This window comes from Eufriesea mexicana, unplaced genomic scaffold, assembly GCF_001483705.2.
Source record: "Eufriesea mexicana isolate 0111107269 unplaced genomic scaffold, ASM148370v2 scaffold76, whole genome shotgun sequence".
NCBI classification, from domain to species: Eukaryota; Metazoa; Arthropoda; class Insecta; order Hymenoptera; family Apidae; genus Eufriesea; species Eufriesea mexicana.
In genome coordinates this window covers 2,749,601-2,755,606 of record NW_016908289.1, presented here as the reverse complement: position 1 = coordinate 2,755,606, position 6,006 = coordinate 2,749,601, and positions in this window count along the sequence as shown.

The following is a 6,006-nucleotide window of genomic DNA, read 5'->3' as shown; positions in this document are numbered from 1 at the left end:
TGCGAGTCTTTCTATTCTGTGAAAATTTGTATGGATTAAATTTTGTGTAATCCTCGTGGAAAATTAGATAGGAATTATCGTGTTTTTAAAACGTGTCGTGCACTAGTAAATGTGCTATTCTTTTCTCACCATTTGTTCACCACAAATATTACGGCATAGATTGTATGTACTCGAGTAGATGAGTTTACATTAAAATATAAGGATATCCGCTTCGTTTGCACTACGGAAGTTTAATAAACGTAAAAGACAGGAATTGCAACGTGAAAGAACAAAAGTACGTGGATTACGTTCGACAAATAATTGTTCGTAAATATTCACTGGCAAGTGTTCATTAATGCATATCCACTTCCTGATCGTGGTCCTCCTTTAAACTTTGCTGTTTCGTAATTTCGGCTTTGGTTAGTTATACAAGTTGGGCACGATTTCTACAATAATTGGCCCATTCGAGAGAACGATGTGCTTTTTGTTTTGAAGGAAAATAAGTGGCAAGAAGTTAACTTGACAGCATAAAAATCAAGACACGTGATGGGTGTCGTAACGAAATCAGGAAGAGCTGGTTCTTTCACGAATGTGATTTAAAATGACAGAATTGATCCTAACTGAGTAGGTTCATAAATAGAATGCACGAATTGTGATTTGATTTTATCAATAGAAAATAATATTTAACAAGTCTATTGCGTATAGAAAGTATTTGCATATATTAATGTTCATCAGTTACCTATATTTTGTATTTTAATTCTATGCAACAAATGTAATTAAAGCGACAAGGGTAACAGAAGCTACTAAAATGATAGTAACTTCGAGACGAATAAAAGTAAAAATTCGTGCATTAATTTACCATGATCAAAACGTTTGAAACGATCGAAACGCTTGAAAGGTCGAAGTTCTGAAAGGTGATCCTCGTTGAAAAAAGTCACGCTATATATTCGAACACGAATTTACATGTAACAGAAGAAGCTAGCACTTTGCATAAAGAAAGATTTAGGATTACGTTACGCTTTCTCGAACTATTCGTACTTAAAAGCTACTTATATTGTATACAGTTGTATTAAATGTCCGTAATGAGATTCTACTCTTTTTCGGTTGAATTGTATTCCATTCGATTGAATTTCAACAATCGTTCCTTTTAGAAGTTTGAGAATAACGTTGCTTCGAAATGCAGTACATGACAATACTTCTTTGTAACAGACAGTACTTCATGCATATTAAAAATGTATGTATATTTATGTATTTTTCTCGTTGCCATTCTTTTCAAAGAATTCAACGATTTCGACAGCGTATAATGATACGATTTCTATGATAAAGCGAACAAAATTGTTCGCAAATAAATTCGCAAGCACAACAAATGTTACTTCGTATATAAGTAAGGTTAAGTTTACGATAAATACGTATATAGCTTTGCAGTGATTTTCAAAGTGATTTTTAAGAGGATTTAAGATAGTACTTCCGTGGTTAAAGAGATTTTTGTCAATCTATTAATTGTAAAGTGAAACTTCTGCAGTTGCAGCAAAATCGAGTGAACGAGGGGACACAAAAGAGAGCACCCTTACCGAGGATACAGTATAAAAATGGTAGGTGTCGGCACGTTTGGCTTTCTTCTATCTGTGCGCATGCGCATTGAACACATCGCTACTAGTTGGTAGAACAGAATTGTACTTTCGTACGATATATCTTATATTTTGTGCATCAGTACATACGCTTTTCCTGTACCCCAAAAATGAAAAATCCCCAGACTTCATTGCCATACCTCTTTGTCAATGCAGCAAGTACAAACAAAACAAAATAATAGCAGAGTATTTGCAAAAATATCTGCATCCAACAGCCCCTCAATAGTAATCTTCGTAGCTCGATATGAAAGTTAGATTAGGTTATCTTTGAATTTATCTTAACGACATTGTAATTAACGTTGTAAAGATGTTCAACTAGAAAAGTAATACGGTACTTGTAATTGTAACTTCTTAGTATAAATAGTTCTTATTACTACAAACAAGAAATTATTTTAATAACCATATCGAAAGAGACAACTGGTATTTTTAATCATACATAACCTAGCAAAAAAATGAAACATTTAAAACAATTTAGTTCGCCAGATGCGGCAGATTAAATGACATTGCTACCTGTTTTAGCATCAGTGAAATCACGTATCACTTACTCGAAAGTAAGTTAGGTTTTTTCGATTTCCACAATTGCGTCATTTCTTATTCAGAAATCGAGAGAAACTCGTGATCGTTGTCCTTCGTAAGTTATGATTAACTGCATCTGTAGACTGACTTAAAAAGAACATAACCTAATCGTCGTCTCAAATTTTTATCAACATATGTAATATAATATACAATTCGATCTAGAATAAAGATTGAGAATAAGTTTTATCGAAAGCAAAATAATTATAGAAATTATTTTAATTAACAAATTGTGAGTAGTTTATATATAATTGCGACAGTGTGCAGATTATAATTAGATGCTTCGATGATACAGCGATATCTGTTAGATAGAGAAAGTGAATGCGATTCTATGGCAGGTCTCGTTTCAATTGATCTACGCGACTGTCAGTGAAATTAAAAACCTCGTAAAATGTTATATCGTTGCAATCAGGAAAACAAAGGTACCGTTTTCTGCAATTAATAAGAACAAATATTATCTCTAACTAGAATTCTCGAATTATCCTGAAGTGTCGATAGGAAATTACGGTGGAGGCGTTTTTGTTGGCTAAAGAGATTTCTCCACGGGTGCGTTACCGATAAACCAATGTTACTTCCGGTTTCTGCGAACGCTAGGTAGAAAAATATCGATGCCAGCTGACGGCATTGATATTTTCACGGGAAGAAAAAGAATGGAAGAGTGTGTAAGTGCTCGAACGTGAGCCTTTTACGTCCGAGAAGAGTACCGTAAATGGGACAAGCTAAACGGCCACACAACCATGACTTTCTACTTGTCGTTGTGGCTTTTTGTCGGGTAACCGGTCGTGCTTTTGCTTCCGCCTACGCCATTGTCTAAAACATTTCTTTATAAGAAAATTGAGTAAATTTACTGTTTAACGTGGCTTTAAAACAACGCAAGGTATTCAAGAAAGTGATACCTGTGATTTTGCACTGATTGCTGTCCGAGAGATTTCGCTTGAACTTATTAATGGAGGATAGTCTCTATATTGATAGATTTTTATGAGAATGAAAAATTTTTAGTCCTGAAAACGTGTATTTATTGATTTTGAAAAATTCTTTAATATAATTATATAAATATAAATATTCTGAATTAAATATTAAATATTAAAATACTAATTTTATTGTTATTTCAATATTAAATATATATTAATTTATTATTAATTTTATTAAATTTATTATTTATTTTAATTTTATTATTAATTCAATATCAAGTATAATAATGATTCTATGTAATATAAATGTATGTACACTGAATTTTTACTTTAGCATTTGCAAAGTAGGAAATACATATTTTTATATTTATAAAATATATAAATGTTAATTATAAAATATTTTATACATACAATTTATCAATATATATATATGACGTTTGTATACGTAAAAGCATGTATTATCCAAGTTATTATATAATATATATAGGTATTATTATATATGACATAAAATCGAAAAAGTGAATACAGGAATAAATACGTTAGATATTCAGTCAATTACCATTACACGCAAATTTAATAGTCTGACTGAGAATCTCGGCTAATAATAGCCAATTTTCCATTCATGTTCTCTTAATTGGATCGGTAATATAGTAATACAAAATTGATTACTATCCCTGATTGAAAACGAATATATATTCATTAAGAATTGGTAAGAAAAAGTTGGGAAAAATTATTAGTAGATTATATCTTCATAAGAAATAGTTTCATTAATAAATTGTATTTACTTTATTAAGATTCTTTTTTCTTCTAAATTTATTTCCCTTCGTGTAACAATTTCGTTACCAAATTTCTATTCTTCCAATAAATAAATAAATATATATATAAATATATATAAAACGATTGTTTCTCCAATTTTCAAGTGACACCATAGTCGTATAAAAAATTACATAGAAAATTGCAATTATTAAAAAACCAAAATAAAAATTTATCTTATAAATGAAAATTTTCATCGTGTATAGAGCCATAATTTTTAAGGAAAATAATATTATCAAATGAGTGAAGTACTTCTAAGTTCTTTAAGTGAAGTACTTTCGTTTTCTTCACGTTTCATATTTGATGCAAATTTTTAATGAAACTTTTATAAACTTTTTTGTTGAATTATATTTTAGATTTTCTTTTTTTTAAATAAATCTCATTGGAAAATTTGGCGAGAGAACATCTGGGACACCCTGTATATAATTACTGTGTATAATTTCACGATGCGATATAATGATCAGAAAATGAAATGCCATAGTTATCGCACGTGAAATTTATAGGGTTTATGTGAAAAATCGAGGTCGCTGCACACACGTGTACAGCAGTGGTAGTGATTGCAATGCTGGAAGTGCAAGTACATACTTGTAGAGCGTGACTTCCTTACTTAAGATAATATATTATTAATGCCTGCATCGATGAATATACACATACTCACAATCAGTGGATATTCACAATCAATTACTCTGAAAATGATATTTCACGCGAGAAAATTTCATTTTAAATTCGCAAAATCTACCAACAAAACACATTTTTAGGTATCAGGAAATCAATTCCTATACATTTTTGTCTACAATATCGCCACACTTAGAATATCATTAAATATACATTTTTATAAAGTAAAGATAAATAAATGACACGTCTTTCTTTAAAAAAATTGAAAATATACAAATAATTAATTTTTGTCCTATTACGGTTACGTAAGAGAATGATCTATAAGGAATATAATGGAAAGTGCAATATGATAGGAAAGTTATAAAATAAAGAAAATGGTAATATCGTGAGTGATTAAATTAGGAATACGAATATTTGAAAAATTAATGATTCGATATTGTGTTAGATGAATATTTCCCAAGAAAACTTGCAGCATCGATGTACCACTGTTCTGTAGATGGTGTGCAGAAGTGATCGATGATTTTCGTATGTCAAGGATCGTTGTCCGTGACACGAACCGCGACTTTCAAATAGTTTCTAGAAAATTATATTCCTCTTATGTAGGTCGTTGATTCTTTTGCTTTTAAATGCTATTTTCTCTATATATGATTTTTATTTTATTATATTTTTATCCTCATAAATTCTTTCAATTTTATTATAGACATTTCAGAAAAGTCAGTTCTATTCTAAATTTTATGTATATCGTACTCTCCAAGAATCCTTTGCACTGTTATAACCTCTCCGTTATTACTCAATATCAATAATTCGCTATTATCATTCAAAATTTTCGTCCCCTTAAGAGAAATTTTATTTCCTTCCAAATTCAAGACGATACAGCAATCCACGGAAATTAGTAAAATATACTACAAAATGAAACCAAAATTTTAAATCGGGTTTGGTATTACTGTTAATTCTAACCTAATCCGTTCGATTCAATTCCCTAATTATCGTATATCCACATTATTCCATATAATCCAGACTTTATTATATCACATAATCACACTTCTACCTCACAAATTATCGTAACACGATCATTCATTAATTATAACAATTTAAAAGAAAGAATTTAACTACATAACCTCTAAAATATCTTCGCTTAAGAGCAAAATATGTACATATAAAGAATGTCCCAAAATTCACGCAAGATTTGAATTTCACGCCATTTGCGCGGTAAAATATTGCCAACGAAAAAAGAAAGACAGCGTGACAGCTGACAGTTCAGGGTTACTAAAAATGGTGGTACACGGAAGAACAACGCGTCTTTATTATTGAGCAATATTTTAAAAATAACGAAGATTCGTTTGTTTTCTATCAAAATTATTACATACTGAAAGTAATTTACCGTTTTGACTAGCATACGTAAATAAACATAACCTAAACGTAATTCAAGGATTATTCGGATGCATTAAATGATGTTAAGTAATACTGTTTCATACAATCGTTGGTAC